This window comes from Haliotis rufescens, unplaced genomic scaffold, assembly GCF_023055435.1.
Source record: "Haliotis rufescens isolate VD_foot unplaced genomic scaffold, xgHalRufe1.0.p SCAF_10, whole genome shotgun sequence".
Lineage (NCBI taxonomy): Eukaryota > Metazoa > Mollusca > Gastropoda > Lepetellida > Haliotidae > Haliotis > Haliotis rufescens.
Genome location: NW_025963780.1, coordinates 44967173 through 44979650, shown reverse-complemented (window position 1 = coordinate 44979650; position 12478 = coordinate 44967173). Strand labels below are relative to the sequence as shown.

Genomic DNA, 12478 nt, shown 5'->3' with positions numbered 1-12478 from the left:
AATCCAGTGATTAATATCATGCGAGTCAGCGAGTCTGACCACCCGATCCCGTTAGTCGCCTTTTACGACAAGCATGGGTTGCTGAAGACCTATTCTACCCCGGAATCTTCACGGGCCACCAGTGGATTGAAGCTGGTCGTGTTGTTGTCAGTTTAGCAGCACGATTCATAACATAGTTCATGATACATGAACATAATCATTACCTCTTAATATATTGTGTTTGTTTGTTTCTTGTTTAACGCTGCATGCCGCAATATTCCAGCTATATGACATCGGTCTGTAAATAATCGAGTCTGGACCAGACAATCCAGTGATTGGTTGACATGATGATCATCGATCCACGCAATTCGGACACGATGACATGCATCAACCAAGTCAGCGAGCCTGACCACCCGATCCCGATAGTCGTCTTTTACGACGAGTATGGGTTGCTGAAGACATTTTCTAACCCGGTTCTTTACGAGTTTGTTTATATAGGTTGTCGTTTAGTCTTTATTTCTTGGCAAAGGCATTATTATTGTATTTGGTAGGGTAATACATGCTTCTATCAAATAACACCTGCATGGTATAGTTATTGTACATATTGTTAAATGCGCTCGCGGGGGTATCATTATTTGTGTCTCCATAACAACAACAAAGGAACTGATTCCGCTCATTGGAAAGTAAACATGCAGCAATCACACACCACGTATAGGCTACTAGTTACTATGCTGTCGGACATTAATTAATAACATGCGTGTGGTGTCATCTTAAATGCTGGTGAAAATAATTGTGGTATACATATTCATCACCTGTGAGTGTGTGTCTGTTAGTAGGTGTGCTGGTCCCAAATGGCCCCATATTTCTCCGGCCCAAAAGACCTACCCGGCCCCGCCCAATCCAATTTGAGAAAATAAAGGGACATTGAATTGTAATGATAGTTTAATGCGCCGTTGTTTGAGAGATGGCTCATCAGCCTCCACGTACAGGCTATTGTTAGGAAATGTTCTGAAGGCACCAAGGCAACGACTTAGGCCTTGTTGATGAGCATTATACAATATTTTTTTATAAATATCCAATATATAATTATTTTACAGGTTCCGCCATAAACGACGGAACCGTAATGAAGTTTAGAGCGTATCGGGGTTCCGTACATTTGAAGGAGGACCTTCTGATCCACTTGGAATTGAAAACAACTTTTGATATATCAAGGGCCTTCAGACATTTATTCTTTAAGTATTTAATGTGGTACAGAAAGGTCTTTGTGAGGTTTCTGTTTTCTACAAAAATGAATATAGTTTGTTTAGATTTTGAGAATTTAAAACCGGCATTTTTAACAAATGATTCTGAGCGAACCAAATGATCGATGGTACTTCGGTTCTTCCGGAAACCACATTGTGTATCAGTAATAACATTGTTGGTTTCTTTGTACCAAAATAGTCGATTATTTATCATGCGTTCATGGTTTTGCTTACGCAGCTTGTCAATGATATTGATCGGTAATGTGAAGGGTCTGTATGATCTCGCCCGGGTTCGGGTATTGGTACGTCTAAATTTCGTGAAACATACCCAAGCGTGTTTCTGACGATGATACTGGTAAGTGTTTGAAGGAGTTGATATTATGTTATCAGCTCCTGTTGCAGTTTCGTCAGCCTGTCCAAGGGCAGTTTGCATCTCATGAATAATAAATTTATACTTTTGGAATTAAGGTACATGGTTAGACGAGGGAGAGTGTTTAGCCAACATTTCACAAAGTTTATCAGCAATATCTCATTTGTGAGTTAGTAATTTGTCCCCATTTGTAGGATGATGAATACTAGATTTAACGCCCTCACCTTTGATTTTTTGGATCATGTTCCAAACCTTGGACATGGGCGTTCGTGAATCTTTTTAAGACATAATTTAACCTTTGTTTAAATTACGCCGTGTTTCAGCGTTTACAATTTTAGTTTTAGCAACAATAGTGTGGCGACGGAAATAAAGCTCCTCCTTCCTAGCTTGTTTACAGTCACCGTTTAACCTCGGGGTTTACGTTTGTGGGGATTTGCTGAAGAATTTAAAACACAATCGTCAGCTAGTTTGTTTTGTTCATCAGAAAATCATTGCATAGGGGTCACGAACGTCAGTACAGAGATCAGGTTTGGCGGTGCAAAGAATATCATATAAAGGCCAGTTGGTTTACTAAAGTTCCATCGAGGTGATGGAGGAACACCAGATGGGGTAATAGGGTTTAGAATGGTCAGAAAGTGGTCCCTTCCACAGAGGTCGCCTGGGACGGCACAGAGAGAGCACTGAGTAAAAACATTGCATGGTGATACGAACTGCGGTAGCCTGAAGACGGGTTGTGAGAGGAACAGGACTCAATAAATCCCTGCCTCACCAAGATTGAAGAACATCCAGTTGCCCAGCCCCTGGAGGTGAAAAGAAATTATATGAATTATATCGTCTAATGTTAAGCTGATCTGTAAGTCTAAAGTATGTTTCCTGTAATCTAAAGTTGGATGGCTACAGATATATAAAATTGTTCTTTAGGCCTCAGCAGTTCCACTGTGTTAATGGATTAGAAGTGTTCATGGTAGTTCTACTGGGGATCATGACAGGGATGGAGGTCTAGTTCCATGGCCTGTTTGAGATGGAGTGACCTCCATCGCCAGAGGTTCAAACTGGACCGGGAAGAAGGCACCTCCAAGTGATGAAGGGCCCTGACCGGATTTTTATTATCATATTGTTTCGTTAAATGAAATCTCCTTGAATTGTTAATTAATTATTCCAGTTCTATTGTTTCATTTGAAGGCTGTGGTGATTTTAGATCCTCCGTCTGTGAGGCTGATGTTGCTTTTATTTTATCATCTGGAGATGCTTTTGAACTTTTATATCTACTAGCATCTGCTGATCACGAAACGAAGAGATGGTTGTTTGGCATCCTGAAGATGCTGCAGCAAATTTGACAATAGGATGGGAAGTTACTACTGCTGAGAAGGATTTAGTAGAAGTATTTGCGGAATGAGATTGAACACTTTTTACCATCATGAAAAGAGACATAGTTTTTTTTTAAATCTTTGATTGAAGGACAAAATATGGACACAGTTTGGATGAGGCCAAGTGTTCCCAATCGCAATGTGCACAATTATTTGCGTCTGTGCACTCAGTATTCTCATGTGAGCCGCTGCAGTGGATACAGACTGTGCTGAAGGTGCAGGTTTTGGCACCGTGCCCAAAATTTTGACGGAGTGGGTTTGGTACATAAACCTCCACTCCCATATTAAAATACAAAGTTGTGAAAGATTCAGGACTTTTAGAAAAGAAAAAGTAAAGATGTGTATGTTTGTCTTGATATTATTGTCAATTTGTTTTCTTGTGAAACGTATGACAGCTGTAACACCTCGGTTTTTTTCCAATTCTGTAACATTCTTATTTTCACTCGTGCCATTGACGGCCTTGGAAATGGCAAACAGGTTTAGTTTCATGGGTTGAAGATCTGATGCTTCGATTACAATGAATCGAGCCCAGGAATCTAATTGCACTTCAGTCTCTTCATCAGACAAGCTAGCATCTAAGTGTTTTCTGTTTGAGCCAGAGTGTTTTATAGAGATAATGAACTAAAGTGGTTCTGTACCGGTTGCTCCCCACCCACCATCGAGTGTCAACGAGGACGGTGTCTTATTGCATTGGATATCCAGAACGCAAAACACCAGGGCTACAGGGGTGGTATACTCCAGTAAATATAACATGAATAGCTAGGCTGGTTCTGCCCATAACAATATTTTAGAGACGTACAATATTCAGTAGTCAACATTACAAGATAGGCCCGTGAGCCACCTCCTTCTTGCACAGGACTCTAGTCTGTATATTACATCAATAATTAGGGTTTTCAAAGACCAAGACCAAGCAAAACATTTGTGAAAAACAAAATACAGTTGTGTACAAAAAGAGTACCCCGAGCCCCACGGGCCCATACCACAAGACGTTATATTAATTAAAGGATGGTACTTATTGTTATCCTGCCAAGCACTCGGAGTTAAGTGGTCGACTGGTCAGCTCGGAGTCAGGTTATTGTATCTGAGTGGGGTATTTATGTTAAACTGTCGCATGGCATGTCAGTGGGCTAGCAGAGTTGAGGTGAGGTGAGGTGAAATGGGGTTTAACGTTGCGTCCAAGCTTTCGCTTACGTGCATGTACGTGTATGTGTCTGCTTGTACTAGTCCCGACTGATGCCGATTTATAGTGCTAGCCCACTGACATGCCATGCGACAGTTTAACACGAACACCCCACTCGGACACAATATACTGACTCCGAGGCGAAAAGTCTTTGTTTTTAAAGTACCATCGTTTAACGTCTTTCGGTATGACGCGCCCGGGGATCGAACCACGGGCCTTGCGCTCTCCGGGCAAACGCACTACCTTTAGACCACGGAGGCGGTCAGACACATTCACACACACACATACACACACAAGTGCAAGCACGTCACTATATAGGTGAAATAATCTTTGACGCGATGTTAAACCCCATTTCACCTCACGTAACCTCACCCTGCAGCGAATTAGGTGCACGAACAGGAAATAACAAACATGGTCAATAAAAGTGTCAAATTTGCGATAAAACATCACTAGACATGATGATTTACTATTAAAATTGTATTTTCAGTCCTGCTAAGCATTGTGTTATATGCATCGATTGAGATTATCGAGTGTATTTCCTCGTAAACTAAGCCGGAAACAGCAATCAGCTGTACACACGTTTTCTCCCAATCTACCGGTGATTCAGTTAAACATTACCCAATAATATAACTTCAATATAACTTCAATGGTTGAAATAAATTGTATCTGTTTTTGAGATGAGAATGACATGCATCAGTGGAATTGTGGCATGCTCCTCCTTTGTTCGTTTCAATCTAAATTGCACTGCTTCAATACAGTTGTTATTTATGATTTCGACATTTGATGTCTTGAAAATTCAATCAGTATGAAACACTAAAATTAAGCCAGTGCACTTAGAGATTCATTTAGTACAATAAAGTTGTTCTTATTCAATCGTAGTAATGGGGAAAAAACATAGAAAGTTCAAAGCAGCAGTGTGTTTATAAATGACAGCCATCCAGAATCAGTTACCGATTACGATCACTTTTTGGTTTTTCGAGGAAGCGATGCTTTCAGCTTCAGTAGATGACGCATACAGTTTCGTCATGGTTTAAGTTTTTTCCTTTTATCATTGAGGAAACGTATTTCTGAAGACAACGAACAATTGTAAACACCAAGGTGCTCTTTCCTCCAACACAGATAGGCTTTCCTCCCACATCAAGGTGGGCTTTCCTCCGACATCAGGGTGGGCTTTCCTCCCATATCAAGGTGGGCTTTCCTCCAACATCAATGTGGGCTTTCCTCGCACATCAAGGTGGGTTTTCCTCCCATATCAAGGTGGACTTTCCTCCAATATCAAGGTGGACTTTCCTCGCACATCAAGGTGGGCTTTCCTCCCACATTAGGGTGGGCTTTCCTCCAACATCAAGGTGGGCTTTCCTCCCACATTAAGGTGGGCTTTCCTCCCACATCAAGGTGGGCTTTCCTCCCACATCAGGGTGGGCTTTCTTCCCATATCAAGGTAGGCTTTCCTCACACATCAAGGTCGGCTTTCCTCCCATATCAAGGTGGGTTTTCCTCCGAAATCAAGGTGGGCTTTCCTTCCAGATCAGGGTGGGCTTTCCTCCGAAATCAAGGTGGGCTTTCCTGCCACAATAAGGTTGGCTTTCCTCCCACTTCAAGGTGGGCTTTCCTCCCACAATAAGGTGGGCTTTCCTGCCACAATGAGGTGGGCTTTCCTCCCTCATCAAGGTAGGCTTTCCTCACACATCAAGGTCGGCTTTCCTCCCATATCAAGGTGGGTTTTCCTCCGAAATCAAGGTGGGCTTTCCTTCCAGATCAGGGTGGGCTTTCCTCCGAAATCAAGGTGGGCTTTCCTGCCACAATAAGGTTGGCTTTCCCCCCACTTCAAGGTGGGCTTTCCTCCCACAATAAGGTGGGCTTTCCTGCCACAATGAGGTGGGCTTTCCTCCCTCATCAAGGTTGGCTTTCCTCCCACATCAAGGTGGACATTTCTCACACATAGAGGTGGGCTGTCTTCACACATCAAGGTTGACTTTCCTCCCACATCAAGGTGGACATTCTTCCAACATCAAGCTGGACTTCCTATACTCACCATGTAGGCATTGGTCATACTCACCATGTAGGCATTGGTCATACTCACCATGTAGGCATTGGCCATACTCAACATGTAGGCATTGGTCATACTCCCCATGTAGGCATTTGACGTACTCACTATGTAACATTGGCTATACTCACCATCTAGGCATTGGTCATATTCCCCATGTAGGCACTGGTCATACTCACTATGTAGGCATTGGTCATACTCACCATGTAGGCATGTGCCATACTCATCATGTATGCATTTGGCATACTCACAATGTAACATTGGCTATACTCACCATGTAGGCATTGGTCATACTCACCATGTAGGCATTGGCCACACTCACCATGTAGGCATTGGCCATACTCACCATGTAACATTGGTCATACTCACCATGTAGGCATTGGCCATACTCACCATGTATGCATTGGCCATACTCACCATGTAACATTGGTCATACTCACTATGTAGGCATTGGTCATACTCGCCATGTAGGCATTGGTCATACTCACCATATAGGCATTGGCCATATTCACCATGTAACATTGGTCATACTCACCATGTAGGCATTGGCCATACTCACCATGTAGGCATTGGTCATACTCACCATGAAGGTATTTGCCATACTCATCATGTATGCATTTGGCATACTCACAATGTAACATTGGCTATACTCACCATGTAGGCATTGGTCATACTCACCATGTAGGCATTGGCCATACTCACCATGTAGGCATTGGCCATACTCACCATGTAACATTGGTCATACTCACCATGTAGGCATTGGCCATACTCATCATGTAGGCATTGGCCATACTCATCATGTAGGCATTGGTCATAGTCATGACGTAGGCATTGGCCATACTCATCATGTAGGCATTGGTCATACTCATCATGTAGGCATTGGTCATAGTCATCATGTAGGCATTGGTAATAGTCATCATGTAGGCACTGGTCATACTCACCATGTAGGCATTGGTCATATTCATCATGTAGGCATTGGTCATACTCATCATGTAGGCATTGGTCATACTCCCCATGTAGGCATTGGTCATAGTCATGATGTAGGCATTGGTCATAGTCATGATGTAGGCATTGGTCATACTCATCGTGTAGACATTGGTCATACTCATCATGTAGGCATTGGTCATAGTCATGATGTAGGCATTGATCATACTCACAATGTAACATTGCCCATACTCATCATGTAGGCATTGGTCACACTCACCATGTAACATTGGTCATACTCATCATGTAGACATTGGTCATTGTTATGATGTAGGCATTGGTCATACTCACCATGTAACATTGGCCATACTCATCATAAATGCATCGGCCATACTCAACATGTAGGCATTGGTTACAAAGACTATGTCGTCTTAAGCAATACTCCCAAAGTAGTCATTGGCCATACTCGCCATGCAGTCAGTCACTGGCCATGCTCGCCATGTTGTCATTTTACCAAATATTTTTGGTAAGTTCAAGTTTCACCTTACGATGTTGTCCAGTCATTTCATTAACAGTTATTTTTCAAGTCATAAGTTTCTTTGATCTCGTGGAACCGGTGGCTTGATATATCTAGAGAAATACATATATATACTAGTATACATCCATTGTTTCTCTAGCACCATTGCACAACTCTACCACACCTACTCGTCAGTCTTAGAATTTAACAAGTCAGCAATAAATACTCAAACAATGCTCATCGCATGCTTCGGTTTCGCTTTTCATGATCTTAACCATGTAATATCTTCACATTAAGACATTGTTAAGATGAAACACTCCAGTCACGTATGTCGTTGGGAAAACCGCGAATATTAATGGCCAAAGAATAGGTAACATAGATATACGGATAAAAAGGATCACAACTATTTGGTATTATCCTATTCCTGAAGAGGTTTGTGCAAAATTACCTTCAAGTGATAAGGGTCATGACAACAGTTACTGCGAGTCAATATCCAGAATCGTTTAATGTAACCTTTCACTTATCATCAGAAATACCATTTTCGGATTTCTCATTTGTTTCAAATGAACAACACTGACTGTGTTCCACGTTGGTGGTGTTGGCCTACATCAATAAACTAGCAACAAAACCGATGACATTGAAGGCACCAATGGGCAATGACAACCTTGATGGTCTTTTTACAAGTCATTATTCCACTCATCCCATAGGACGAACATTTGCATCGTCCAATCCAGTTTGGATTGGCTGTCTGTTACGAAGCGGTGCAAAGGTTGTTTGACTGTAAAGATGACTGGCGACAGGATATCATGTGAGCTGTGTCCTTTCATTCTTATATTCTGCAGGGGCGGGCTAAATGTGGCGCTTCTTTGTCGTTATCGCTGTGCACGCTAGAGTTGCTGACGAATTGCATTGTCACTTTTTGAAACAAGCGGATGAGATGCTTTTCTCGTCATAACACGAATTACTAAGGGTTCTATTAATGTTGGTTGTTTGTTTGTTTTTTGTTTATTTGTTGTTTAACGCTGCACTTAGCGATATTCCAGCTTTATCACGGCGGTTTGAAAATAATCGAATCTGGACCAGACAATCTAGAGATTGACATCCTGAGCATCGATCTACGCAACTGGGATACGATGACATGCATCATCTAAGTCAGTGAGACTGACGACCCGATACCGTTAGTCGCCTCTTACGACAAGCATGGGTTGCTGAAGACCAATTCTAACCCGGAATCTTCATGGGATGTAATAACACCATATTAAACAGGAGGACATCATCAATATACTTCACGCATACGCCCACTTGAGAAATCGAACCCACTGGGTTTGTTGCCTACCTTTCATTCCCTATCCCACCAACACATATTAACATTTTCTCATTAAAGACGTGCAAGACAGCATACATTGTTTATATTCTTATTATTGCGTAATGATTTTCATAACTAAAAAGATTTTTTCAATAAAATATGCTTTTAAAATTAGTAAAGACTGAGCTTGTTAGTGGCTATATCCTTGAAGTGGATGAAAGTAGTATAAAATTATTGTAAAAATAAAATACGGATGTTCCAAATCATTCACAATATATTTTGGCCTACCACTATTTTAATCGTTGATTTTTTGTTGATTTTATTTGCCGGCTACAACTACCAACACTCGGCTGCAGCTAAAGGGATGGCGTAAGTCCTGCTGGTAGCAGAAATATTGTTTTCAAAGCGTGTGGTCCCACTGGTCCCTGGTATGGAGCCTACCCGTTGCTTCCTGGTCATCCGTATCCCGTGTTATATAATGTATTGCTATGTATCGTGCTATCTTTTTATCTAGTTTTAAATATAAATCTGTGATAGTATGGTTATTTTCCTGTCCTTTTTAACTGGTTTTATCGTCTAACTTTATTTATTATCAATGTATACATTGTTGTAGTCATTATGTGGCTGAAATATTGGCTATACTAACTCTTAGACAAAAATCTGAGGCTGCGACGAAATTAATGGTACAAGTGTGTCATTGCGAGAGAATGGCTTCGTACACGTAGGTTTTAAGGTTTAGAAATACTGACTGAAAGCAGTTGTAAATTCTGAATGAACTTTTCAAATTGCGTGCTTCTGTTTGCTAAGCATGTTTTATTTTAAAAAAGCTAAGGCCGCCCGACACTGATTCGACTTGGCCAAGTCCGTTTTGCAATAATCTCTCAATTTCGAGGAGATAGTCCTTATACTAGATTTACAGATAACCTCAACCAACACCACTTGAAGCTTAATACTAGTATATGGTCCGACTTGTGAGGGGCACCAGCAGGGTAAACTTGTGAGTCGGTTGATAACGATAGTGGAGATACTATATTAAGAAGTAACTGTTCGTGGCTGGCTCACTCGTCGAGGGCGCTTCAGCTCGATGTGCAGAGTTGCGTCCCTTGGGCGTGCCAGACATTGGTAATCGAGGGTTCGAATTCCGGACCGTAATCATAATAACCCAACCTGGGTTCCACCGAAGTAGTAAACATATACGACAAGCATCATGTCTGCTCTCCTCCAATGTCAAGCATGTACGCCATGATATAACGGAAATACATTTCTAAGGGGAGTTAGACCGAATTCACACACGTTTGGACGCGACGTTAAACTCCATTTCATCTCACCTCTCACATTTTACAAGACGACGCATGTTTCAATCCTTGATATCCGCAATAAAACATAGTGACATGAACCGCAAAAGAAATGTCACCATGGATAGATATATGAGAAACCGTATTTGTCACTGTAAACATACTTTGAGACATATTATACAGATGAAACTTGACAAAACTGATCATCAAGATGGAAATATAAGTGTCTCTGAGAAAATGGCATCACAAGTCAGTATCTCGTGTGTCCGCCATATGCATTGATGATTGCCGTGCAACGTCGATACATGGAATGGATGAGGCGGATTATGAAGGCCATAGGGCTTGAGCCCACACTCCGAGGAACGCCTGACGCTGTTCAGCTGCAGTTGTCGGCCTTGCAGGAAATCATTCAGCCGTCATTGGATCTCGTCCCACAGGTGCTCAATGGGATTTAAATCGGGACTGAGGGCAGGCCACTGCGTGGTTCTGATGCCATTCTGCTGGAGGAAGTCTCTTGTTGCTCTCGCAGTGTGAGCACGGGCGTGGTTGCGGCGACGTGCCGAATGAGGTATGGCGTGTGGTCTCAAGACTTGATCAATGTACCGAGCTGCTGTGACACCATTGCCTCTCCCTGGACCGATGTTCTGGTCCGACCCTCTGTGCAAGACCAATTCCACCCCACACCATGATGCTCGGACTACCCTACGAGTCTCTCTCAACAACACAAGCATCCGAATAACGTACCCACGGCGTCGCCAGACTCTCTCTCTCTCTGTCATCTGCTATTGAGATACAGTAACGGCTCTCGTCTGAGAAAATGACTCCTCTCCACTACTTGTGGCGCCAATGCTGGTGCTGTGTTTCCCACTGAAGACGGTCCCGGCACTAATGTGTCGCTGTTGTGTCCCCATGGTCTGTCGAGCAGTTTCCGCAGCAGTAACAAAGCGATCTTGAAGATGCTGTCGCACAATCTGACGATCCTGACGTCGGATGGTGACCCTTGGTCTTCCACTACGTGGTCGGTCATCTGTAGTGTTGGTGGTCTGGTACTGTTGCTGGAGCCTGTATATGGTCCTTAGGTGGACTTGAAATGCATTGGCTACTTGCCGGGCGGTTTGTCCAGGTGGCAATCGTCCAAGGGCTTGGTGTCGCTTGTTTCTTGTCAATCTTGGCATGTGGTAGCAATTCAATAACGAATGAATGTTATCCGATCTGGGTGGATTTTTATAGGGCAAGAAATGGGGGAACACATGTGCGTTTCAATTTGCACGGAACTCACGTGAATCGGGTTACCATGGCCGTTGCCGTGATGCGTTTGGGCGATCGGTTTTATTGTCATTTGCTTTGTTTTTTTATCATCAAATTTCATTTTTCCGGACAAGGTAATGTTACATTTTAGAAACTTTGCCAATAATTACCCAGATATTTAAATGACAACTTTTCATGCAATGTTACTTGGGGTGACGTTTCTTTTGCGGTTCAGTATACTTGCTTCTCAAAAGATATATATGAGACATTACACTACAACACTTACACTGCAAGCTGTTCACCTGATAATGGGACGATTTCTTGTAGTTCCATGCCACAGACCGCCTCCGTCACAAATTTATCTCGGAATGTGTATGATGTCAATAACCGGATTGTCTGGTCGATTATCTTCAGACCGTCTTCATATAGCTGGAATACTAGTGAGTGCGGCGTGAAATACAAAACATAAACAAAAAAGACCTGCCCAAAATTTGGGCCTTGCCTCTACGTTATATGGGTGATTTAGAAAGAGGAGTTAACACACCTCACTCGTTCAGTCTTGCTTATAATCTTTAGAATGATACAATTGACTAAGTTATATAAGATTCACTAATTCATTTGACTGTTTTGGAATAACGCAACATTTGCGTCATGGTGACAGCTTTACATTCGAACATGAATGGACCTATTGGTGTTAGTGTCCATGTATAAACGTACAATGTAGGTTCTGTCTATGCTCTATGCCTCCGTCGTATTATGTTTTATTCTTCCCAGAGAACTTTGTTTGCATGATGTATGGATTTTTATTTGTTAGTTTCCTCAAAGTCTGGGCTATTGTATAATAATGCCACAATCACTACTTCGTCCATGATATATATGTCACTGAAGGATCACTAGTACTTAATATATATAATTCAAGTTAATTAGTTATCAATCACATGTAAAAGATCGTAGCGTTGTATTACTACGTGTCAAGAACTTTAAAATGAAAATTGCCCAAAGAA

At 42.1% G+C, this 12478-nt stretch overlaps 1 protein-coding gene across 2 annotated transcripts in view; it reads left to right on the top strand.

Moving 5' to 3' along the window:
• Positions 1 to 12478, top strand: part of LOC124115617 (rhodopsin-like) — a 93320-nt gene that overhangs the window by 64650 nt on the left and 16192 nt on the right. The gene's annotated exons all lie outside the window — the stretch shown is intronic.